General features: G+C 33.4%; 1 protein-coding gene across 1 annotated transcript in view; it reads right to left on the bottom strand.

Annotated features, from left to right (window-relative positions):
* Positions 1 to 27,257, bottom strand: part of NCOA3 (nuclear receptor coactivator 3) — a 195,584-nt gene that overhangs the window by 62,406 nt on the left and 105,921 nt on the right. The window contains exon 3 of the mRNA XM_074288548.1: positions 3,116 to 3,187. The gene's annotated coding sequence lies outside the window, so the exon portion shown is untranslated. The remainder of the gene's footprint in view (positions 1 to 3,115; positions 3,188 to 27,257) is intronic.

The raw sequence follows: 27,257 nt of genomic DNA, 5'->3' as shown, positions 1-27,257 counted from the left end.
TTTAATAAATGCTTATTTCTCCCCTCTCCAAATCCATTTTACAAATTTATTGATTCCCTGAGAGACCAATCTAAGCAAGCCTTTCAGACAGCTTTTTTTATTTTGAAGAGGATAAACTAGGGAAGAGAGAGGCACACAAAGGTGACTTACTTCTTTTTTCCCAGATTTGATGGAGGGGGTGGATAAAATGAGACGACAAAGCAGTAGTAGCAAACTCAAGAGAAACAGGGTTCACAAAATCTCTCATGAAGATTCCTGAAGACCACATATTGACCAGAAATTAACATTATCGATATTTCCTGTTTATTTGTTTAGTTAAATATTTCCCAATTTACATTTTAATTTGATGTGGGCTATCCTTCAGAATGTTGTAGGCCAATTGTCTTAACTCTGCAGTTGAGACTAAATTTTGTTTTGATGTCCAAAGTGATACTGAAAAAGTTACTATTAATAGTACAATCAAAAGCATACTGAACCAGTTCCAGCATCTATTAAGTTCTTCTTTCTTTAATTTTGTTTAATATAATACAGTTGCCCGCATTTTTAAAAAAATAAGTACAAGTTTGGGGCAGCTAGGTGGTGCAGTAGATAGAAATAGCGGATAGAGAAGTCAGGAAGACCTGAATTCATATGTGATCTCAGACACTTAACACTTCCTAACTGTGTGACCCTGGGCAAGTCACTTAACCCCAGCTGCCTCAGCCCCCCCAAAAAAACTAAATAAATAAATGCAAGTTTGTATTGCCAAAAGAGAATAGCATTTTTTATAATTAATAAAAAAAAGTCTATTAAGAAGATGGTTAAACTGTAGTATATGAATATGACGAAACAGCAAAGTAAAATTAACAGAACCAGGAAAACAATACCTATAATAGCTTCAATAACAAACTGAAAATACAAAAATTATGAAATAATCAAAACATTGCCATAATATTATACTGGTTAAAAATGGACCCAAAAATGATATGTGTGATGGCATCTCTCCTCTTTATAGAGCTTAAAGACTACCAATATAGAAAGGGGTCTGTGGAAAAAGTGTAATTAGTATTTATAGTTAAAGCAAAGGCAGTTAAAAAAAAAAAAAAAAAAAGTCTGCTTCAGGATGAAGGAGTAACCAGCCACGCTACTTTATTTTGTTTATTTGTCTTCTTTAATTACTGTTTTTTCAATGTGGTACATAGTTTTGCATGACTTTTTCCCCATTTTTCATTATTCATAAGAGAATCTGACCCTTTGAGAAATATGGATTGGAAAATGTTGGTAACATGAAAACAACAAATTAATAAAAAATAATTTCATATAACTTAAGCATATAGATATCCATAAAAAATAAAAACAAAAAAAGTATAATATGGTATATACTTCATATTATTTCAACTAAGTGATAAGTAAAGCTAAACTGGTTCCTTCCTCCAGATAAAAAAATAAAGTTAAAGAAAAAAATACTCCAGAATCCATGATATCAAAGGAATTCTATGCTTCTGTGTATCTTTAGCAAACAAATTCAAAACTGATGGACTGGGGTCTAATTAAAGTTCTCAGCATGAAGAGTTTTCATTTTAGTTTTGTCTCTCAGAAACCAGAAAAGTTAGGATGATGTCTTACATAATATCAATATTTTCAATGAAATTAAGAAGTATGAGGCTTTGGTACTCTTATGATAGTAATTCTTCATCTTTGGCTTCAAATCTTTTATTAATTTTTATTATTTGGGAGAGAACAAGGCTGTTTCTTCTGCTTAGGAGATTACTGAGCTTTGATACTATGGGATCCTGGTAGGTGAGCTTCTACATTATCTTCCCCCAAGGCAGCACCAGCCATTTCCAAACTGTGCCATCTGTCCGTGAGATCACTTGGCTTTGAAGGACCAGCTTTCACTTTATCTTGCCCATAACCAGACTTCCATGTAACATGTGGTCATTCATTTCCAAGCCACTCAACTCCCTTGTATTTTTTGCCTTTTCCTAATGGAACCTAAGTTCCTTAAGAGTAGGAACAGTTTTGTTTGTTTTAGCACAGTATCTGGAGGATAATAAGTAATTAACAAAAATTTATTCATTCATTCATTCTTTTTTTTTTTTTTTTTTTTTTTTTGCAAGCTAGTCCAGGAACTAAAGCACCTTGTTTGTGGACTGGCTTCTATGCTTCTATGGAAGAATATATTTGCAATTTCAGAAAACTGATTACACTTTCAAAACACAAGCGATTAATACATTAGAGATGTGCCTGGTGTCAGAAACATGTGAATTCAAATCTGGACTCAGATTCCTAGTAGCTTTGGGTTGACCTCTCAGGGAATCAATAAATCTGTAAGATGGATGTAGGGAGGGAAGGAATAAGCATTTATTAAGTGCCTACTACATGCCAGGCATTGTAATAAGCACTGTAGATATCTTAGTTGAAAAAGCATTTATTATGTGCTTTCTGGGCAGCAAACCCTGATTTTTTTTTTTGTACATAAATATACATTATTGTTGTCACTCTTACAGCCTGTCTCTTCTCCTAATAATGATATAGTTTTATTAAATTTGAGTGCTTATTTCAAGGATATATCCACACAATTAGTTAAGTAAAAGACAGTATTGGTGATGAGAAGACTGCAAGATGCCCAATTTTTAAGTAATAAGTAACCACTGCTATTGCTGTTTTCAATTTCTTTCTTTCCAAGTACTCTTTGCCATGCCTAATAAGTCTGGATTGACTCTGTTATTAAAGTCGACCAATATCATCCTCTTTTGGCATATTGATGATGATGATCTCCAGATCTTTACAAAATTTCTCTTAGACTTCAACAGGATTCATCATGGTAGGAGCATAGGCCTTGAAGATAGTGGCATGGTACTTTTCTGCAAGTGTCATGAACCTGTGGTTCACTTCTTTGGGTAGGCATACGAGCTTATTGACTAAATTAGAACTGATTACAAGACTATACCAGCTTCACAGCACTCGTTATAGCAGACCTTGCAGAGAAACATGGATCTAGCTCTAACTGTAGTAAGCTAGCCTTCATTTGCTAACCTTGTTTCACTTAGCACTATTTGGATGCAGTATCTACTGAGTTCTCTCTTTCAAATATATTGGATTTCTTTTGAATATCAAGGGTAAGTTCACTTACTTTCCAAGGATGTACACAGAAATGATGAAGTTGACACACGCATTGCCAGGGCTAACTCAGCATTTGGGAGCCCTGGAAAAAAAGTATGGGAGAAAAGAGGCATTAGGCTGCATACAAAACTGAAGATCTATAGAGTCATTGTGCTGACATCTTTGTTGGATGTCTATGAAATCTGGGCCATAGCCCTAGCTGAACTGATTCCATCTGAATTGTCTTGGGAAAATTCTGATGGTTACCTGCCATAAGGTATAGAATACTAAGCTCTTCTCTCAAGGTGAACTGCCAAACATTCAAACTCTACTGCAGAGAGCACAATTCCAACGGGCCGGGATGTCAAATGTACACTTATCTAAAAGATTATTTTACAAAGAACTAGCACAAATAAAGTGTTCACACAAACGTCAGAAGAAGCAATACAAGGACATTCTCAGGGTCTCTCTGAAGAATTTAAGTATCAATTGTGATTCATGGGAGACATAAAGGATCACCTAGCACTGCATAACCTGCATCAGAGAAGGGGCTGTGCTCTAAGAGCAAAGCAAAATCACAGTGGCAAAATGGAAACATACTATGCACGAATCTAGAGAAATCTCCATCCCAAATGTTCAACTATTTATGCTCCATCTGTGGTAGAGCCTTCTGAGGTTATATTGGATTAGTCAACCACTGTCAAACCCTCTGTATCTTGACTTTCCACATCATATTACTAGTCATCTTTGAGTATAAAGGATGAACAATAGTTATATTTAATCTTTGTGGTCACAGTCAGTGTTTCTTAATGGCAAAAAAGCTGGGTTTTGTGTTTCTGTTGTTGTTCTTATTGGTATTGTTTGTTTGTTTTTTAAGTAATAAGGGCAACAAAAATGTATCCAGAGCTAAAATGTCAAGTCTCTGTTGTAATTAGATTTTCTGTGACTAAGTGCTAGAGCTAAGATCTTTTCACTTCCAGACCAGTGGCTTATCCACTAGGCTTGATTGCTGTCTTCTATGAGGTATTATTAAACAGGCTAATTAGTAAGTGTTTTTGGATGTCACTGGAGAATTACAGTAACTTAAGAAAAAGTTTCAAACAGCTGTGCATTTGAATTGATTTCCTGAAAATCGCTTGAAGCATTCTGTAAAGCAGAGGCTGTTCAAAGTAATTAGAAAAATAAATGGCTCTTGGGAAATAATTATGAGGCATTCAAATGTAAAAGAACACAATGAAATTCTATCCAAAAAACTGAGGGTTCCAAACTGATACATTTCCTCATACTGCTGAGTAAATAATCACTGCTGGATGGCCAAATGGCTTAATCCTTGAATATTTTCCAAAATTTTACCTAAAACTTTAACTTCCAAAGGATAATCTAAATAGTTCTGTTAATGCAATTGCTGACAAGAGATACAAAAATAAATTCCATTCAAAATAACTGTCAATGGTATAAAATATTTGGGAATCTATCTGCCAAGGGAAAATCAGGAACTATGTGAACACAACTACAAACCACACAAATAAAGTCAGATCTAAACAACTGGAAAAATATCAAGTGCTCTTGAATAGGTTGAGCGAATATAATAAAGATGACAATACTACCTAAACTAATCTATTTATTTAGTGATATACCAGTCAAACTCCCAAGAAACTAGTTTACTGACCTAGAAAAAAATAACAACAAAATTTATATGGAAGAACAAAAGGTCAAGAATTTCAAGGGAATTAATGAAAAAAATGCTATTGAAGGTAGCCTAACTGTGCCAGACCTAAAATTATAATATAAAGCAGCAGTCATCAAAACCATTTGATGCTGGCTAAGAAAAATAGAGCAGTCTATCAATGGAATAGGTTAGGATTACAGGACAAAATAGTCAATAACAACAGGACAAAATAGTCAATAACTATAACAATCTAGTGTTTCATAAACCCAAGGACATCAGCTTTTGGGATAAGGACTCATGATTTGACATAAATTGCTGGAAAAATTGGAAACCATATGGAAGAAATTAGAGCTCAATCCATACCTAACACCACATACCAAGACAAGATCTAAATAGGTTCATGATTTAGACATAGTGATATTATAAGCAAATTAGAAGAACACAGGATATTTTACCTCTTAGATCTGTAAAGAAGGAAGGAATTTGTGGCCAAAGAAGAAATGGAACTCATAACTGAATACCAGATAGATAATTCTGATTATATTAAGTTAAAAAGGTTTTATACAAACAAAACCAATGCAGGCAAGATCACAAGGGAAGCAATAAATTAGGAAATCATTTTTACATTTAAGGGTTCTGATAAAGGCTTCATTTCTAAATTATAAAGATAATTGACTCAAATTTATAAGAATTTACGTCATTCTCCATGTATCAAAGGTTAGAAACAGACAATCTTCAGATGAAGAAATTAAAACTATTTCTAATCATATGAGAAGGTGCTCTAAATCACTATTGATCAGCAAATTAAGACAACTCTGAGACACTACTACACACCTCTCAGATTGGCTAAGATGACAGGAAAAAACCAGGATGAATGTTGGAGGGGATGTAGGAAAACCGGGACACTAATACATTGTTGGTGGAACTGTGAACAGATCCAGCCATTCTGCAGGGCAATTTGGAACTATGCTCAAAAAGTTATCAAACTGTGAATACCTTTTGACCCAGCAGTGCTTCTATTAGTTCTATATCCCAAAGAGATCTTAAAGAAGGAAAAGGAACCCACATGTACAAAAATGTTTGTGGCAGCCCTTTTTATAGTGGCTAGAAACTGGAAACAGAGTAGTTGCCCATCAGTTGGAGAATGGCTGAATAAGTTAAGGTATATGAATGTAACAGAATATTATTGTTCTATAAGAAATGATCAGGATGATTTCAGAGATTCTGAAGAGAGTTACATGAACTGATGCTAAGTGAAATGAGCAGAACCAGGAGATCATTGTATATGGCAACATGACTATTACATGAAGATCAATTCTGATGAACGTGACTCTTTCCAACCATGAGATATGATGGAGGCCAGTTCCAATGATCTTGTGATGAAGAGAGCCCTCTATACCCAGAGAGAGGACTGTGGGAACCGAATGTGGATCACAACATATCGTTCTCACTCTCTTTATTGTTGTTCACTTGTGTTTTGTTCTCTTACTCATTTACTTTCTTTTTTTCATCTGATTTTTCTTGTGCAACAAGAGAATTGTATAAATATGTTTGCACATATTGGATTTAACATATATTTTAACATATTTAACATATATCAGAGTGCTTGCCATTTAGGGGAGTGAGTGGGGGGAAGGAGGAGAAAATCTAAAATACAAGGCTATGTAAGGGTTAATGTCAAATTATTTGTGCATATGTTTTGAAAATAAAAAACTTTATTAAAAAAAATCAACAGCTGGAATAATAAAAATTTAAAAGTAGAATTTCTGATAGGAATTAAACTCCCAATTCCAAGGTAGACTATATGAACAATGACAGAAGTGACACAAGGGAAAATATAGTTCAACAGTAAAAATAGAACCATTTCACAAAAATGGTTCTTTTAAAGAAAAGTTAAGTTCTCAAATTTTATCAATACAATCTAAGGTAAATTTCTCCTACCCTTAGGTCTGTGTCAAATTCTGAAGTGGACAAATAACAATTTAAAAAATACTCAACAAATGTATAATAGTTGTATGTGTTTAACCAAGCCATATTTACCTCTTAAGTATTTTAAAACTGAAATCACTAAAATCCATATAAACAAAATAACAACAACAAAAAATGTTGTACACACAAACATCCTTTCTTCCTGTCCAGGAGCACACAACTCTCAAATAAAGGGCTTCAGAAGCTAAAGTAAAGAAAATATATAATATATTTATTAATAGGTCATTGGATTACATATTTAGAGCTGGAAGAGTTTATAAAATGGAAAGTTTATGTGAATTTTTTTTCCTATCACCTACTTGAAAGTATAAACAATATCTGAAAAGTGAAAGTTTGGGGGGAGCGTGGTAAACTCTTTATCACAACTGGAAGAAATACAAACAAAAATGTATGAATAAGGTTACATATCCCAAAAGTACACTTTAGCAAAATTTGCTAAAAAAAAAAGTTATTTTTAAAATTCCAGTAGTATTATTTTTCTTAATACACATAAATTCCTCTTTGTAAGACTATGTGTTCCAAATTTTTCTATCCTCCTCTTTTACCTCCCCTTCCCCAAAATGGCAATCTGATATAGATTAAATCTGAGCAATTCTTTTAAACATATTTCCATGTTTGTCATATTGTGCAAGAAAAATCAGACCAAAAGGGAAAAAACTCATGTGAAAGAAAACAAACAAAAAAACTGAAAACACTAGGTTTCAATCCAGTCTCCATGTTCTCTCTCTGGATGTGGATGGCACTTTCCATTATAAGTCTATTGGAATTGCCTTAAATCATCACATTGTTGAGAAGAGCCAAGTCCATTACAGTTGATCATCATAAAATCATCTTGTTATCGTGAACAAGCTTCTCTTGGTTTTGCTCACTTTACTCAGCATGAATTCAAAATCTTTCCAGGTTTTTCTGAAATCAGCCTACTTATCATTTCTTATAAAATAATAATATTCCATTACATTCACATACCATAACTTATTCAGCCATTCCTAATGAGCATCCGCACAATTTCTAGTTCCTTGCCACCACAAAAAAGAGCTGCTACAAACATTTTTGCACATATTGTCCTTCTTCTTGTATGATATTTTTTGGGATGTAGACCCAGTATAGACACCATTGGATCCAAAGGGTATGTACAGTTTTATAACCCTTTGGGCATAATTCCAAATTGCTCTCCAGAATAGTTGGATCATTTCACAGCTCCACAAAATAGTACACATTTTATTAAAATAACAAAAGCTGTATATGAGTAATATTAATGTAGTAAAATGCCACAATAGGCAGGAGTTCCCTATTTAATTTCAGGTAGAAAATGGATGATGATTTGTTGGATATATTTAGGAAAGATTTTTTTTTTTTAATTTGGAGATCAGTTGGACTGTAACAATCAAAAAACATGCATTAAGCATCTTCTATATGCCAGAACTGTGGTAAGCACTGGCAATGCAAAAAAAGGCAAAGCAGTCTCTGCCCTCAAAAGGCACACAATCTAATGGGGAAAGATGATAAACAAATACATATAAGCAAGTTACATATAGTATAAATAGAAAATAAATAACAAGAAAGAATTAAGAGAAGTTGGGAAAATCTCCCTATAGAAGATAGGATTTTTATTGATACTTTTAAAGCTGAAGAAATCAGGAGGCTAAGATGAAGAAGCAGAGTATTCCATACATAGGAAGAAATTGCCCAGAAGCAAAGAGATGAAGTGTCTTGTTCATGGGACGAGAGAGGCAATGTCACTGGATTGAAAAACATGTGTTAAGTTGGAACGTGTAAGAAAACTAGAAAGATAGGAGGGGGGTGGCTATGAAGGGCTTTATAAAGCAGAGGATTTTAAATTTGATCCTAGAGATAATAGGAAGCCACTGGAGTTTGAGTAGAGAGGTGATATGATCAATCTTACATCTTAGGGAGATGACTTTTAGTAGCTAAATAAAGAATGGACTATAGTGGGAAAAAACCTGAGATAGGTAAAATCACCAGCAGAGTATTGCAATAGTGCAAGCATTAGGCACCTGCGTGGTACAATGCATAGAATACTAGACTTAGACTCACACAGATTCAAATCCAGCCTCAGACCCTTATTAGCAGTGTGATTCTGGGCAAGTCATTTAACCCCGTTTGCCTTAGTTTTCTTATCTGTAAAAAGCCACTCCTTTTCTTTGCCAAGAAAACTCCAAAATGGGATAAAAAAGAATCAGACATGACTGAAAGAATTGAACCTTACCACCAAAACTGTCAGAGGAAAGAAGGGGATTTAAAGAAAAGATGTTGAATCCACAACAGATTGGATACGGGAATGAGAGAGTAAGGAGTCCAGGATGACTCTTAGGTTGTCAGCCTAAGGGACTGAAAGATTGGTGATGTCTTCTACTGTAACAAAAAAGGTCATATTGGGAGATATAGTCTAGGAGAAAGACATATGACATTTAATTCTCTACTAGATATCCAGTTGGAAATGCAAATTTAGAGACCAGAGAAAGAAAGGTGGATTTGAGAATCAATGGCACAGAAACTCTGTTAAATGTATGGGGAGCTAGTATAGAGGAAGAGAACAGGTCCCAGGACAAAGCTCTGTGAACACTTAGAAAAGTAACCTGAACAAGAACTGGCCAAGAGACAGAGAAGGAGTAGACAGATAGGTAAAAGAACCAGGAAAAGCTGGTGTGGGGAAAATCCAGAGAAAAGAGTACCAAAGAAAAAGTGATTAACAATTTGAAAGGCTGAAAAGATTTTAAGAAAAATGAGGATTTTAAGAAGAGGCACAGGACTTGACAACTAAGAAGAGATCACCTTAATTTTGAGAAGAATTGTTACTTGAGGATCACAGAATTAGATCCCAGAAGTCACTTCCAACTCTGACCACCACAAGCAAGAATTTGCTGGTTTTCTTTTTCTGGAACTTATAATGCAAACTGAGAGTGAATTTTTCACTAAAAAGATTGTAGTACTAAAAAGGAAAATTTTTTTTTCCTATCACCTACTTGAAAGTATAAACAATATCTGAAAAGTGAAAGGTTGGGGGGGGGGGGGAAGAGTGGTAAATTCCTTATCACAAATGGAAGAAATATAAACAAAAATATATGAACAAGGCTACACATGCCAAAAGTGCATTTAAGCAAAACTTGTTATAAAAATATATTACTTTCCCCAAAAACTCTCCACTCTTCCTAACTTCCCTATTACTGTCAAGTATGCCACCATCTCCCCAAATTACCCAGGCTTTTAACCCATTGTCATCCCCAACAATTACTCTTATCTCCCAGATCCAATGTTGCCAAATCTTATAAATTCTTCCTTTAAAATATCTCTCCTATATGATCCCCTTTTCTCCTCTGAAACAGTTGTCATCTTAGTGCAAGCCTAGCCTACTCCAAAAAAATCTTCCATTCATCTGTCAAAATGATATATTCTCGCCCTTGTTGTTGCCTTTTCTATTCCTTTAAGATCTTCACAACACGATCCCAGACTACCATTCCTATTTTCTTATACCTAAATCACACTCCATCTCCAAAGTCTTATGTATTTTCAATGGCTTGCCCCTATATCTGGATGTCTTTTTTTCTCGTCACCTGGTTTCCCAGGCTTCTTTCAAGAGTCAGGCAAAATTCCATCTTCTACAAGAAGTTTTTCCTATTCTCCCTTAATGTTTAGTGACTTTCCTTTGAGATTATCTCTAGTTTATCCTGTATGTATCATTTATGCATTGTTGTTTGCTTGTTGTATTTGACTGAGTTCCTTGAAGGATGAATAGTATTGGTTTCTTCTTATACCCAGAGCTTAAGCTTCTTAAGTTGTTGACTTCACTAATATTACCAGTCAAATTTCATGATTCACAGATTATGTATGTGCCAATCTACCTATTCACTAAAACTTATGTTACCTCAAATCAATATACCTGGTGCTTTCACAGACATGCACAGCATGAGAAAAATTTAAGTCACTCAGAATAATTCTTGTTTTAGCTCCCATATTATCAAGTATCCTTTTTCAGGTCTATTTAATAATACAATTTTTTGCATTTTTTGTGCTTTTTGTTGTAAATTTCACCATTTAAAACATCCCTCATGCTTAGTGCTAAAGTACTATCTAGTACTCCTAAGAGCAAGAAGGCTGCAATGTGCCTTACAGAGAAAATAGCATGTGTTAAAATAAGCTTTGTTCAGAAACAAGTTATCATTTACAATTGGCCAAGAGGTCAATTTTAATGAATCAGGAGGGAAGAGGGGGCTAAAAAAAAATAAAATAAATTTTCATTGATTAGAAATAATTAAAATCTAATTTTTTAAGTTTTTTTTTTAAAAGAAAGCAAAGTTCTTTTATTTTCAAATTAGTCTCCCTCTTAAAGACTATGTTTCTTTAGGATGCCTGGATGAAGAAGTTAAGAGCTTTGTATAACCTATTAAATACAGTACATGTAAGAGAATTAAGCAATAAAAATTATAAACTCATATGATTTTATTTTTTCTTTCTTAAAATTTACATAAAATGGAAATGGCAATTCTAAAACTGGGCAAAAAAGCTCTAATAACAAAAGTATACCTATGTAAAGCATAGTCATTATTAATAAAAGTTATTAGTTCAAGAAGGGAGTAAATATCCACTTAAAGACTAATACAATAGTCATGCTCTTTAACTGACTTGCTCAGAAAAATTCTTCTCGTAACAAAGAAATAAACAATCTTGCAAGTGATTTGGACCAGTTCTCAGCCTGAATATCATTTGATTTTATGAAGTAATAGCAAAGCATCTGGTATCAAAAAAAAAAAAATCACACTTGAATAATGCTAACTTGGGGGGGGGGTGTGTGTGAGAGAGAGAGAGAGAGAGAGAGAGAGAGAGAGAGAGAGAGAGAGAGAGACAGAGACAGAGACAGAGACAGAGACAGAGACAGAGACAGACAGAGAGAGAGAGAGAGAGAGAGAGAGAGAGAGAGAGAAAGAGAGAGAGAGAACAGTGAATGAAGAGAAGCCAAATTCTCCATTTCGGGTAATTCCATTAAATCCATGTGATCATTGCATAGTCAGCAAGAAAAGTTCATTTTATTACAGGGAATATTACTATCACTATGCACATTTTTGTTCTATAGCTAATTCTCCTGGAATACCAAAAGATCAAAGACATTCCGAAATAATCTGTGATTTCTAAGTGATTTTTAAATAAAAAAGTTACTCTAAGAGAAGGGCTTCTTAAAACTTTTCCCATTTACAATCCTTTTTTACTTAGAAATTTTTATGTAATCCCAGATATATAGATATATAAAATAAGTATACAAACCAAACACTTGCCAATAATGAAGTCTAATTTCACAACCCTCACTTTCAGTTATGGGATCCTAAACACAGTTACAAACCACAGTGTAAAGTGAAATCTAAAGAACAGATCCTAAACTATAGGCCACAGAAGAAATCCAAAGAGAAACCATTTTTTTCCAACTCAAGTCAAAATTCAGACAACAAAAAAGGCACTAAGGCAGGGTTTTAGCTAGAATAAGACCAACTCAGAAGATTTCCAACAATTTTCATGGACTAGGGCTTGCAGCAGTATAGCCCAGACCCTGTGTCCACAAAGACAACCCACTCTAAACCAGACTGCTTAAGATATTAAAAATTCTGAAAGTAATGACCAATATCATCCATTAAATCCTTGAAGGACCCAGTGCTTGATGCTTGAAACAAGTAGCTGCAGGGCTCCAGATAATGTAGATCAGGACCACATAAGACCTCACTATTCCCTCCAGAAGAATACTGCCAGGCTCTGAAAAAAGTCCCATTTCAAAAAATAAGATTGGAAAAATGATTTAACAAAAAAATCACTACTATAAAGGCTAATTTAAAAGATTTTAATAGTTTTGTTTATTATACTTTGTTATATGGGATGATCCTCAAGAGAGTAATGAGGTTGGGAAACCAAAAAAAAAAAAAAAAAAAAAAAAAAAAAAAAAAAAATTAAAAAAAAAAAAATTAAAAAATTTAAAAAAAAAATAACACACTAATAAACTGGGGTAGCGAGGTAGTACAGTAGATAGAGCACCAGCCTTGACGTCAGGAGGACCTGAGTTCAAATCTCAGCTCATACACTTAACATTTCCTAGCTGTGTGACCCTGGGCAAGTCACTTGCCCAGTTACCTCAGTGAAAAAAAAAAAAAAAAAAGTAACAGGAAAAAAGTAATAAACTAAATCTTTTTAAGAAGAAGGGACTTATCATATGCAAAGGCTGGAAATCTTACTTTTAATATCCAGAAGCAGAGAAACAATAGAAAGGAAGGAAATGAGCATTTACTAAGTGACAATCATAGGCTATCCATGGTATCAAGTAGAAATACTCTCTCATTTGTTCCTCACAGTAACACTGGAAAAAGCATATCAATATCCTCATTTTATGAAGTTGAGGAAATTGAGGCAGTAAAGTGTTTGAAACCAAAACTGAGCTTAAGTCTTTCTGACTCCAGGGCCAGCCCTCTATAAAACAGCCACATTGATCTTACCATAGAAATAAATACTTTATAAATGAGAAAGTAAGGAGGCAATTAAGACCCAGAAGGAAGGAAGTCATCATATTCTTTAGTGTAATTTCCACTGATAAAAGAATTTCTTCCTCTTTCTTTTTCTTTCTTTCAAACTTAAATACAAAATAGAAAAAGAAAAAACTAATTTCCAGGTATACAGCAGAACATAGCAAAGAATTCAAAATATAAAACAAATTTCCATTTCAAGAAACCCTAAATAATACTATACATTGTGTTTAGAGGCAGTCCATGGGGTTTGTTTGTTTGTTTTTTACTTCCTCATAGTTTTGTTCTCTGCTGTACATTTTTTACTTTATTCTTTTTTCCCCTTTCCTCTGCCCAAGGTTATAATTAAGCACAAATATATTTATACACATGTATAGATATACATATACATAGATATCCATAATGCTACACATATATACATACATACATCTATGTAAGACTATACTATGCTTGTTTGTCCTGTTTTTCTGAAGGTGGATAACATCTTCCTTTCTAAGTCCAAATCTTTCCAAATTTTTCTATATCTATCAACTCATCATTCCCTATACCACAGAAATATTCCAATCTTATATTGTCTAATTATTTTAAATACTCTAAGATAATACTGATTAAGATGGCACATATGTAGCATATTTCCTTGTTTCTCTTTTTTGATTAAATATATTTCAGCTTTAATTTTTGGATTATGATTACTACCTTTTTTTAATTTAATGAATTCTACTCCTGATCTTTATTATGTTTGTATGCATTTCTTATTTCCTATCCCTCCTGATTCCTTTGCTTTACTACTATCCTTTCCCTTCCCTTTCTATTATTTAACTACTCTCTCTTCCAAGGATCTCTCCCTTCTATCCTTTCTCTCCCTTTATTCTACTCCCACTAATTTACATACATTACTCCATTCCCTTTAATCTATACACTCTTCTCTACCCCCTCCTTATGCTATTTCTTCACACTCTTCATCCTTTATAATTCTCAAGATTTTTAATCCTTTCTAAATGTATATGTTCTCTCTCTTTAACCCATATAAGCAGGGTTCCCCAAAAAAAACCCTCCCTTATCCTCTCCCCTCATCATCCTTACCCTCTTACTTTTTTCTGAATTTAGAAGCCTTTTATACCTTTCTAGATATATAGTATTGCTTCCTCTTCAACCCATCTCTAATGAAAATAGGGTTCCAGAACTACAAGTCCTTCTCCCTCATTTAATTTATGTATCAGTTTTTCCTCTCACAACTCATTCATCTAAAATAATTACTTTTACCGTTTAGTTTTGCTTTTTAGAAATGCCTCATTCTCAGCTTTAACTCAATCTTTCTTTCAAATTATCCAATTACTAATGACAACCTTAAATATGACTTACATTTCCATGAATAAAAAGTAAATAGTTTGTCCTTAATAAGTCTTGTGTTAATCTTTGATGTCTACAATTAAATTTCTCTTGGATCTTATGTCAAATTTTCTATTAAGTTCATGTCTTTTTGTGACAAAACCCTGAAAGTCTGACAAGTCATTGAATGTCCATTCTTTTTCATTTAAGATTATGCTTAACTTTCCTGGGTATGATATTTTTGGCCCAAATCCAGTTCTTTTGCTCTTTTCACTATATACAGTGTTCCAAGATTTGCATCCTTTTAATATAGCTGCCTCTACATCTTGTGTGATTCTAATTGTGGTTCTGTCATATCTGAATTGGTAATCCCTTAGCAGTTTGATTAGCATTGCACTGAAATTGTAGTTTAAGTACTATCAACATTATTATACTGCCATAATCTTAACTGTGATCTCTCCCCACTTCTGCTTCCTTAAGTTAAAAAGTAGTTTATAGTCATTTTCCTCTAAGTACTTATTATTCCTAAGAAACATAATTCCCAAAACTATTTTGCGCAGTTTGAAAATTATAATGAATGAAATTTTATTACCCCTTGCTAAATTTATTAATACACAATATGTCTAATGACTAGAACTTTTTTAACATCCCACTAATTTACTTTAATTGTGTCAATTTTCATTTGAATGTCTAAACCAAGTAAATCATATTTATAAAGAACAATTAACTTGTACCCTCTCTGACTAAGCTTATTAAAATCTTACTACTACAAGTTAGCATTTCGAAAACTCAAATGACAAAGGTAATAATCTTTCATAGGCTCATAACTCCAGAGATAAAAGGAACCTATATTGCCCCTGATCTTAATGGAAATCTCTCTAGCATTTCTCCATCACAAAAAAATGCTAACTCTCAGGTTTAAAAAAGTACTGATTATTTTAAGCAATTTATTCCTAGGCTCTTTTGTGTCAACATAAATGAATGCTGTCTTTTGCCACAAACTTTCTCTACACTACTGATATAATCACAATATTTTTTGTAATTAACACAGTATTATGCTTGGTTTTTCTAATATTGAAAAACTTCATTAAAGAATTAAAGCCAACTTACTAAGAGAATACATTTTTAATATTACATTTTCTTAATGTTTTACTCAATATTTTTCCATAAATATTCATTTGAAATACTGGTCTACATTTTTTCTCTCTGTGCTTTATGTCTTATATTTGTCTCACAGAAGAAGTTGGTAAAATGCCATGCTCTATTTTTATTATCAGTTCTTGTGTTTAAAATTAACAATTAATTTTTATTTGACTATTTGAAGGCACTTGCCAATCCATCTAGGTCAGTTTTGTTGTTGTTGTTGTTGTTGTTTTTCTTTTCCCCTTTGGTTCTTCTTTTATGGCTTTGTATTCATAAGGACTTTTTCCCCTGTATATTCAATTAAGTAAAAGAGTTTCCAGGAATTAATTTGTTTAATCTTATCTATTATGAATTTTTTTCACTTTTTATACTGGTAATTTAGGTCAATTTTCTATAATATTATCAAATTAGTGTCATTTCCATTTTATTAGTCTTAAAATTAAGCAGTTCCCAGATTTGTGAATTCAATAACGGTTTTTTGTTTGATTTCTCTAATTTACTTTTCAAAGTTTCTATTTTGAGTTTCATTTGCCTTATTAGTTGTTGTTGAGGTTTTTTTTTTTTTTGTTTGTTTGTTTTAGCATTACTGGGGTGGAGAGTTCTTAAAAATGCCTTACTTAATGATCTTTTTCACTTTTCTTCACAAAAAATATGTAAAATTTAGATATTAAATAAAGTATAATTTATTTAAAGATACAATATATCCCAAAGGACTTACAAAGAGTTTTGGAATGTTACACTGTTGTTTTCTTTAAAAAAAAAAAAAAAAAAACTTCTCTTTCCTGAGATTCTACTAAAAAGCTATTAGAAATAATCCACACCTGTAGCAAAGTTGAAAGAAACAAAATAAATCCACATAAGTCATCAGCATTCTTATATATCACTAACAAAATCCAACAGTTAGAGTTACAAAGAAAAATTCCATTTAAAGTAACTACTGATAATACAAAATATTTAGGAATCTATGTGCCAAAGGAAAATCAGAAACTATATGAGCAAAACTACAAATCACTTTCCACACAAATAAAGTCAGATCTAACCAATTGGAAAAATATTAAATGCTCTTGGATAGAGCAAGCAAATAAAATAAAGATGACAGTGCTACCTAAACTAATTTATTTATTTAGCGCTATATACCAATCAGACTCCCAAAAAACTATTTTAATGACCTAGAAAAAATAACAACAAAGTTCAGATGAAAAAACAAAAGGTCAAAAATTTCAAGGGAACTAATGAAAAAAAAAAAAAAATCAAATGTACGTGGCCTAGCTGTACCAGATCTAAAATTATATTATAAGGCAGCGATCACCAAAAACATTTGGTATTGGCTAAGAAATAGACTAGTTGATCAGTGGAATATGTTAGGTTCAAAGGACAAAACAGTCAATAACTTTAATAATCTAACGTTTGACAAACCCCAAAACCCCAGCTTTTGGGATAAGAACTCATTGTTTGACAAAAACTGCTGGGAAAATTGGAAATTAGTATGGCAGAAAGTAGGCATTGCCCCACATTTAACACCGTACACCAAGATAAGGTCAAAATGGGTTCATGACTTAGGCATAAAGAATAAGATTATAAATAAATTAAAAGAACATAGGATAGTTTACCTCTCAAACCTGTGGGAAAGGAAGGAATTTATGACCAAAAAACCACTAGAGATAATTATTGATCACAAAATAGGAAATTTTGATTATATCAAATTGAAAAGTTTTTGTACAAATAAAACTAATGCAGACAAGATTAGAAAGAAAGCAATAAACTGGGGAAACATGTTTATAGTCAAAGGTTCTGATAAAGGCCTCATTTCCAAAATACATAGAGAACTGACACTACTTTATAAGAAATCAAGCCGTTCTCCAATTGATAAATGGTCAAAGGATATGAACAGACAATTCTCAGATGAAGAAATTGAAACTATTTCTAGCCATATGAAAAGATGCTCCAAGTCATTAGTAATCAGAGAAATGCAAATTAAGACAACTCTGCGATATCACTACACACCTGTCAGATTGGCTAGAATGACAGGGAAAGATAAAGCAGAATGTTGGAGGGGATGTGGAAAAACTGGGACATTGATACATTGTTGGTGGAATTGTGAATACATCCAGCCATTCTGGAAAGCAATTTGGAACTATGCTCAAAACATTATCAAACTATGCATACTCTTTGATCCAGCAGTGTTACTACTGGGCTTATATCCCAAAGAGATTTTAACCTGTATGTGCAAGAATGTTTGTGGCAGTCCTCTTTGTAGTGGCTAGAAGCTGGAAACTGAGTGGATGCCATTGCTTGAAGAATGGCTGAATAAATTGTGGTATATGAATATTATGGAATATTATCATTCTGTAAGAAATAATCAACAGGATGATTTCAGAAAGGCCTGGAGAGACTTACATGAACTGATGCTGAGTGAAATGAGCAGGACCAGGAGATCATCATATACTTCAACAACAATACTATATGATGATCAATTCTGATGGATGTGGCTCTCTTCAACAATGAGAGGAACCAAATCAGTTCTAATAGAGTAGTAATGAACTGAACAAGCTACACCCAGCAAAAGAACTCTAGGAGATGACTAGGAACTACTACATAGAATTCCCAATCCCTCTATTTTTGTCCATGTGCATTTTTGATTTCCTTCACAGGTTAATTGTACACTATTTCAAAGCCCGATTCTTTTTGTACAGCAAAATAACTGTATGGACATATATTGTATTTGATTTATACTTTAACATATTTAACATGAATTGGTCAACCTGCCATCTGGGGGAAGGGGTTGGGGGAAGGAGGGGAAAAGTTGGAACAAAAGGTTTTGTAATTGTCAATGCTGAAAAATTACCCATGCATATATCTTGTAAATAAAAAGCTATTTTAAAAAACTTCTCTTTTTCCTATTTGTTCTTAAACCTACTATTTCTCTAGGCTTATTATTAATCTAAATTTATGCCAGAATTCTTTCTCTTAATTTTGTAGTTCCTTAATACTCCATCTCTTCTGAAACAATTGTAATGTATTTTCTTTGACCTAGAAATTCTACAATTTCACTATCATACTTCTGTCTATGCTTCTGTTAAACCTGAAGTTTCTTCGTATTTTTACTTTCCTCTTTAGGTCTAAAAAAAATCTAGACAGATTTATTTTATGTTTGACTCAAGCCCTAATCTTTAACCAGGAAGCTATCATATCTTGTGACACAGGCCCCAAAGAAGAAATTGTGATGAGTTGGAAACCTATCTCCTAGTACGAGGGCACCAAATGTAAAGTCAATTGGTTCCAATCCACATCTGGTACAATACTGAAGGGGCTGAAGCTCACTTGTATTTTTTTGTAAGAGTTATTAAATCTTTGTGTAATTTGCTGCTCTTCTTCAATGTTCCTGAATTAGGTCTCTGTAAAGATAGACTTTCACAAAATATCTTGGCTCAAAGTCTTACATAGTTTTCTTAAAAATTCTTCTTTTCCATTTTGCCATTTATGAAGAGAAGTTAAAAGAAAACCACCATTATTCTATCATCCTCATGAGTAGCTACAGTCTAAGCTGCTATTTTGAGTGAATTTTCAGTTTGAATTAGTTCAATTATGAACCCTAAATGCAAATGATTAGTCAAATCTATATATGTTTATATAATCTGCAGACAGGTAGATGGATAGATAAAAAGTATATTAGCAAACTTCCTATGGAAAGCTTCACCTGCATATCTTATAATCTTATAAAGGTGTCTCTCTCTCTCTCTCTCTGCGTGTGTGTGTCTGTCTGTCTGTCTGTCTCTTGACTCTCCTCTCTGTGTCTCTCTCTCTGTATAAATATATAAAACTGAACTCACACTATCCACCCCAAAGAAAACATGCTGCCTCTAAACCTTTCCATTTCTAAAAAACTTATTCATCCTTCCAGTCAACAAGGTTCACAACCTCAAAGTCATCTATGATTACTCTCATCACCCTCACATCTCCATATCTAAATTAATTCCCAAGTCTCATCAATTCTATATCTACATTTCTAACATTTCTCACGTTTTTACCTCTCTCTACTCACATAGCAAAATTTAAGTCTTCACACACTTTCATCTGGACCATAGTTTATAGGCTATCATGTTCCTCTTTCCTCTCTCCAAAATCTTCCTTCACAAAGTTGATAAACTGGTATTTCCAAAATCTTTATCTGACCATTTCATTCCCCTATAACAAAATATGTGTGTATGTATGTGTAAGGGGCTTTTAAATGGGCGCCACAGCAAATCGGGAGATTGAGTGGTCCGGAAGTAATTTCTGTGGATATTAGGACTGCCCTGGGGCGGGATCCTGGCCATATTGAGATAGCTTCGTAATGGGTGACTCTCTCACTGATTGGCTGTGTGTGTGACCTCACAGGCCCTATGTAAGCAGGCAGCAATCGCTCTCTTTAACCTGGCGTTCTTCACCCTGGCTTCCTAGCCTGGGTGGCCAAGCCAAGATGGATAGCCAAAAGAGGTAAGGGTTTTGGTAGTGAACACGTGGGTCTTCTGACCAGGTGTTCACTAGGGAACCAACAAGTCAGGGCATCAGTTAGGGCATTATGTGAGTAGGTATAATAAAGGCTTTTAAGATTACACGTGGCTGTTCTTGAGTGTGCTACCGGTTATTAAGCTATAGATTCAAGAGATTGTGACCAGAGACCTTTGAAGGCCTCAGAGGAGGCGAGCCGGGTAGAGTTCACACTGCAAAGGACAGTGGTCAAAGGTACTCTGGTGGGTCTAGGACAGACTAGTAATTGTAACTGCCGGGAGAGCACGTTACAAATGGCACCCAACGTGGGGCATCAGGAATTATCAGGTTTTGAAAATATTTAATATTCAGAATTAAGATTCTGAAAGATCCGGTAGAAACGCCACTTAGGAGGGAAGACAGAGAAGCAATATGGACCCAGGTAAATCTGGGATCAGGCTCAAGGACACAGCTGAACATAATGCTTATATAAAGAGGTTAAAGAGCCAGATGGAAGATCTTTTAACAAAGATCACCACTGAAGAGCAGGAAGCTTGTAATCAAGCTCCCAGAAGGCTATCCCCACACCCATTAAATATAGCTCGGAGAGGGAGCAACCTAGAGCTAATGCGTATGTATGACAGTATAGAGTATAAAATGCCACAGCAAGAGCTGCTGGAATTGCAGGTTAAACTACAGATTGAGATAGAGAAAGAAGAAAAAGCTAGGTTACTACAGATAGAACAGGAAGAGTTCAAACCAGTGGCTGAAACTAAGGAAGGAAAGAAACGAACCACATGGACTAAAGTTGTAGAAATTCTTCTTAGCGTTTTGTTGGTTTACCTTGTATATTGTTGTTTTAAGGAATTTATTGATTACTCTTTCATTGAGAAGAAGTTTAGTTCTTTTTATGTGCAAAGCTCAGGTTTGATTTTAAATCAGCCTTTGGGGGATTTTCCAATTCTTCTTCCCTCTGCCTCACCTTCTTGGGCCAAGGGAAAAGGGGGAGGAGGAAAAGGAAGGGAGATAATATCAGCACTGCCCATTAATCCATTTAAAACTCCTGTGTCTTCATTTCAAAGGACGGGAGTAGTCTTTATTCCCCAAGGCAAAAAGGAATTGTGGTGTATTGACTATAATCAGAAAAATTTTTTAAATACAGTTCAGTTAATTTCTAAGAGTATGTATGAATGAAAGAGAGAGAGAAAGATTATCAGTAGCTTTCCAACAACCTCTATGATAAAACAAAAAAACCTGAACATAATATTTAAAATAATCCACTCCTTTGCTCTCACTTGCCTTTTTTTAGACTAAGTCATGCATTCTCTCATTTAGTCAAAATGACTGACGTACCTATTCTACATGCGCAACATTTCGATACCCATCTATATAACTATGTAACTTTATCCATGACTGGAATGTGGTTTTTTTTTTCCATTTCTTAAAATTCTTAGCTTTCATGAAATTAGCTCAAATAGAACATTTCCAAAGAGTCTCACCTCCTTCTCATTAAAACTTGATCCTTCATGAAATTATTTTGTACATTTTCTAACCCCTAAGGACATAAAAAAGTTCCTTGGGGACAGGAGATGATTTGATTTTATTTCTAGACTCCCAGTACTTAGCCCTATTGTAGACAGCAGCATATATATAGCAGTGTAGATTGCAGGTGTTTAATACATTTGATGAAATAAAAAATTATGTTCAGCTTTTTTCACTTCATGATCATGATTTTGTCTGTAAAAAGAATTATAACATACATACTTTCTGAATAATCAAAAACTTACCTCCTTAGTAAGAACTGTGAAATAAGTGATATATGGGTTATTTTATTAGTAATCTAAAAGTTATGAGCTACTGAAAAATCTATACACTTCAAGAGTTATAGACTCTCTTCAAAACAATTACCTTTCAAATATATAATGGCAGAAATAAATACCACTTTTTTTTTTGTCTTTGAGTATTGCTCTCCTGATATTCTGTCAACTGAGAATAAATTACCCAATCACCTGAAAATGATTTTTTTCCTGAAACTTATGGTAAAAATCAATTTTTCTAAAACCTGTATTTGTCTGTACATGCATAAATATCATACATCTCCAGAAAAATCAACTCTAAACCTCAAATACATACATGCATGTATATATTTGCATCTGATGTATTCTGATTTTATATAAGTATTTATAAGATTACTATCATTACGTGAGGTTTCTTATAACAAAGCAAACCAATTAAATGAAAAACTAGTAGGATAAATGAACTCATCTGAAAAGGCATACAACATTCCATATATATAGTACTACCACTCTATTTTTGTTTTGTTTTAAATGAACAAAAATATGTTTTGATCCCTCTCACTCTACATCCCATTGGAGAAGGAAAAAAAATTACTTAAATATGCATCATCAAGTAAAAACAAATTCTCTCATGGCTCTTTTTATGTGTATGTGCATAAAAACAAGTATGTATGTATATATCTCATTTTATAATCTAAATCTATCATGTGTAAAGATGTTTCATCTTTAGTCTTCTAGATGGTAATTATAGATTCCACTTTTTAGAGCTTTCAAAGTTGTCAAAGATGTTTTTATTATATTCACTTTTCTTCTGCTTCTGCTAACTTCTTTCTTCATCAGTTTATAAAAGTCTTCAAAATTATATGTTTACATAATATTGTAGCATAAATAATTCTTCTGGATTTACTTACTTCACATAAGTCTTTCTATGTCTCGGAAATCATCTTCTTAAATAGTTTAATAGTATTCCATCAAATTCATATACCTTAATTTATTTTCATTTCTTAACTGACCAGGATCTTTTTGGTTTATACTTTGTTGTCACTAGAATCATTTTGGTAAAGGACTTTTTTCCATTTATTCTATCTATTTTGGATACAGGCCTACTAGTGGCATAGTCAGATCAAAAAGTACACAAAGTTTAGTAATTTTTGTCTAATTCCGAATTGTTTTTGAAAATGGTTTTGCCTACTCACATGCTTTCCTAAAGCCACTATACATAAATAAATATAACCTAACATATAAGAGGATAAATGGAAGCTTTGATTCTAATTTCGTACATATCACAGATAAAATGTGTTTGCTGAAATGAACTCATTACTTCAAGAAGTCTTCACTTCAGCAGGATGGATATGCCTCAAAGAAAGCAGAGGTCAAACTTTTTTGTGCCATTACAGATGTTCCCTTTGAGCCATCTGACCAGAAATGTTGTTCTGCGGAACATTGTGGAAATCTGGAGATGATACTTTGCAAATTTAAGCAGTTTAGGGCATCCCTGGAACAAAATCGTAGTTAAACACAAGGCACAAACTTCATGCTTCAAAGCCTTAGAGATCACTTCCACATCATGGAGCAGGGCTAAATGGAGAACTTTCCAATTAAGCCATACAAGTTTAATATACTAAGTTTAAAACAAAATTAACATAAAATAGATAATAATTTTTTCAGGAAAAAGTTATGTATTTGAAAAATGCCATAAATAATTTCTTAATCAGTATGTCAAAATGTACTAGCATACATGGAGAATATTATCTTTAGGATTTCCTTCTCTCTTACACCAATTTTTAACTTGAAATGGGAGGAAACCATAGTAAGATAACAAGAGGACTGTGTTATCATATGTAGTCCATGTTTAATATGGCTATAAATATAGCATGTGGCTTTGTAAGAAGAAAAAAAGGTAAAAATAACAAATATTTCCCTTTTTTCCTTTACTTAATAGTTTTATTTTCACCAGTTACATATAAAATAAATTTTATATTTGTTTTTAAACTTTGAGTTCCAGATTCTCTCCCTTTCTCCCCACTCTCATCCCCACATTGAGAAGACATATATGAAGTTACATAATTCCATAAAAGTCATGTTGTAAAAGAAAACAACAATCCCCCCCCCCAAAAAAAAAAAACAAGAAAAACAAAATGTAAAAGAGTATGCTTCAATCTGGATTCAGCACAATCAGTTCTTTCTCTGAGTACGGATAGCATTTTTCATTAATAAGTCCTTCAGAATAGTCATGGATCATTGTATTGCTAAGAATAGCAAAGTCATTCACAGTCAATTATTCTACAACATTGCTATTATTTTGTACACAGAACAATTCACTTTGCTTGAGTTCATGGAGGACTTTCCAGATTTCTGAGAGCATTGTGCTCATCACTCTACACAAAATAATAATATTCCATTATAATCACATATCACAATTTATTCAGCCATTCCTCAATTGATGGGTATCCACTTAATTTTCAATTCTTTGCTCTGAGAAAAGAATTGCTATAAATAATTTTGCACATATAAGTCCTTTTTTAATGTTTTCTGGGATTCATGTCTAGTAGTAGTATTTTAGGTCAAAAGCTATGCATGATTTTATAGCATTTTGAACATAGTTGATATTTTTTGGTTATTTATCATTTGGGGAATGGCTATTAAAACTAGGAAATGTAAAGAAAAAACACATACAGAAATGTATACCCCAATTATCTCAGCCAAAAAAAAAAAAAAAAAAAGTTTAATGGTTTCATGGAATCTGGAAAATGCTGAGGAACACTGATGTAGACAAAAAAACCCGTCACATAATGAAATGTTATATTCTAGGAAATATGATCTAAGAAAAAGCTAATTTAGGTGTTAAATGTGTAGTATCAATAAATAAGAAGGGGTAACAATAAGTACATGATTCCATTAGTACTACCATCTAATGAAAGACTAAGATTTCGACAGTACTATTTAAGTAAACAATATGCTCAATCAAGTGAAAAACTACTTCCTATTTCAATTCCCTGGTATTGATCAATACATTCCGAAATTTTAAAACTTAAAATTGCTACTAAGAACATCTGTTTTTACTGCCTTCTTTACTCTTGCTCCTCAGTCCTTTACAACTTGGCTTCTAACCTCATCATTCAACTGAAATTGTTCTCCCCAAAATTGCAAGTGATCTCTTAATTGCAAAAGCTAATTTTTTCCCTGTCTTTGTCATAATAAATCTATATGCTGCAACTAACACTCTAAACTACCATTTCTGCCTGCTTGGAGCAGTAGAAAGAACATTGGACTTGGAATCTGAAGACTTACATTCCTGAGTTCAAATCCAACTTCAGACATTTAATAGAAGTGTGCTCCTGGGCGAGTCACTTAATTCTATTTCTCATCTGTAAAATGAGATGGAGAAGGAAATGGCAAACTACACTAGTATCTTTGTCTCTCTCACATCATAAATCATCCCACAAAAAAAGATAATTGTCCTCCAAAGAATGAAATACTATTGTACATGAAGAGTAAGAGGCAGAAGATGAAAAAGGATGATTTCTCTACCAGATAAAAGAAAAAAATGTTTTTCCCCAAATATATATCAATGCTATAATAGAGAATATTCTAAGACATATCCGTGATTCATTTGGGCACAGATGACACTACCAGAAGGAACTTAAAAGGTAAATGGAATTATGTAGTCTTGGAGAAGAAACTGAAGCCCATGGTAGAAACAATGTACCCTTCACCCTTGTCTTCCCTTTACCCTTCCCTCAAAAACCATTAGTTGAGCCAGAATTTACCCTACCCAGAAAGGTAAGAATAGGAGATTTATTACTATTGTGTTAAATTCTCCATTCTCTACACACCCAAGGCACCCAGACTCAACAGGGCAAAGATTCTTAACAATTTCTGAAATCATGGATTCACTTTAGTCCTGGTCATATCTATGAACTCCTTCTAAAAACAATGTTTTTAAATGCATAAAATACATAAAATTATATAGAAAAACAATTATATTGAAGTGCAGTTATTAAATTTTTTTAATTTCACAGACCTTAGGCTAAGGACCTTAGTCCTAGAGTAGAATGGGCAGGACATGAAATATGGCTGCTCAAAACACTTGGATAAGAAGCCAGGAGTTACTAACAAAAAGATTTGGAGTGAGATTAAGACCCTTCTGCACTTCTGACAGGAACCAGTTGAGTATTTCAAAGTTTACTTTGTCTACACTTGATTCTAACCACTCACAAACTAAAACTAATGACTAATTTGCCAACAATTGTCAAGTAGACATTTCAAAAACAACCTGTCCAAAATGGAGGCTTTTATCTTCCTAACTCAATCTCTCCTCAAAACTTTCTTAATTCAGTTGAGAATGCCTCCCATCTCACTCTCTTTTATAGTTAATAATTTTTTTATATTGTAAACAAACATTGAAATCTCAATGTCACAGAGAAACAAACAAAGGGGCATTTTCTGTGAAAATGTGAACTTCTATTATGCAGTTTATGTAGATATGTAGTAATACACAGTTGGATTGTAAGGACCTTCTACTACCTTTCAATTAAACCTTTTCTATGTGCAGTCTCCCACAAGCAGGGATGAGGCTCCTTAAAAAAAGTAACCATCTGTGTTTTCTTTGTCTATCTCCAGCCAATAGCCAACTCCCTATCCACAATAAGTATTTAATTAATGTTTGAGGGAAGGTTTTATTTTGCTTTCATTCACTGTTGCCTGTTAAAGAAAAAAATCAATTTGGAAATGGAGTAGCTGGTAAATAAGAAAAAAGGCAAACTGCTCAGAACCTATGTTATTTTTTTTTTTTCCTTTGCAAAAAGAGAACAGCCTTTATACTGAAAATGACAAACACATCAATGACTGGTGGGGTCTACATTCAAGATAAGTAAGAAGATAGTAAGAATACAAATCACCTGGCCCAGATGAACTCTACTTTCAAATATTGAAAAACTCAAAAATGTGATTGTTAAGCAATTATCAATGACTCCTAAAAAAATGTAGAAAATGATAGAAGCATAAGATCTGAAAAATGAAAATTTTCAATTTTCAAAAAAAGGAAAGAAAACAAGGTTTACAATCTCTGGAGCAGTAAAGTTAACTTCAGTCTTGGAGAAATTCTATATCAATTACCTGTAGTGTTAGCATTGGCTTTCTGGAAGATCTAGGGACCAGTCTGAGTCCTTGGTCTTAATGAAGTAGGCAGAAGAGCCACCAGGACAATCAAAGATAGAATGTCCCATTTCTAATCCTTCCCAGCCCTTAATACTCTATTAC

The sequence above is a fragment of the Sminthopsis crassicaudata genome, chromosome 2 (assembly GCF_048593235.1).
Source record: "Sminthopsis crassicaudata isolate SCR6 chromosome 2, ASM4859323v1, whole genome shotgun sequence".
NCBI classification, from domain to species: domain Eukaryota; kingdom Metazoa; phylum Chordata; class Mammalia; order Dasyuromorphia; family Dasyuridae; genus Sminthopsis; species Sminthopsis crassicaudata.
This window is presented reverse-complemented; position numbering and strand designations above follow the sequence as displayed.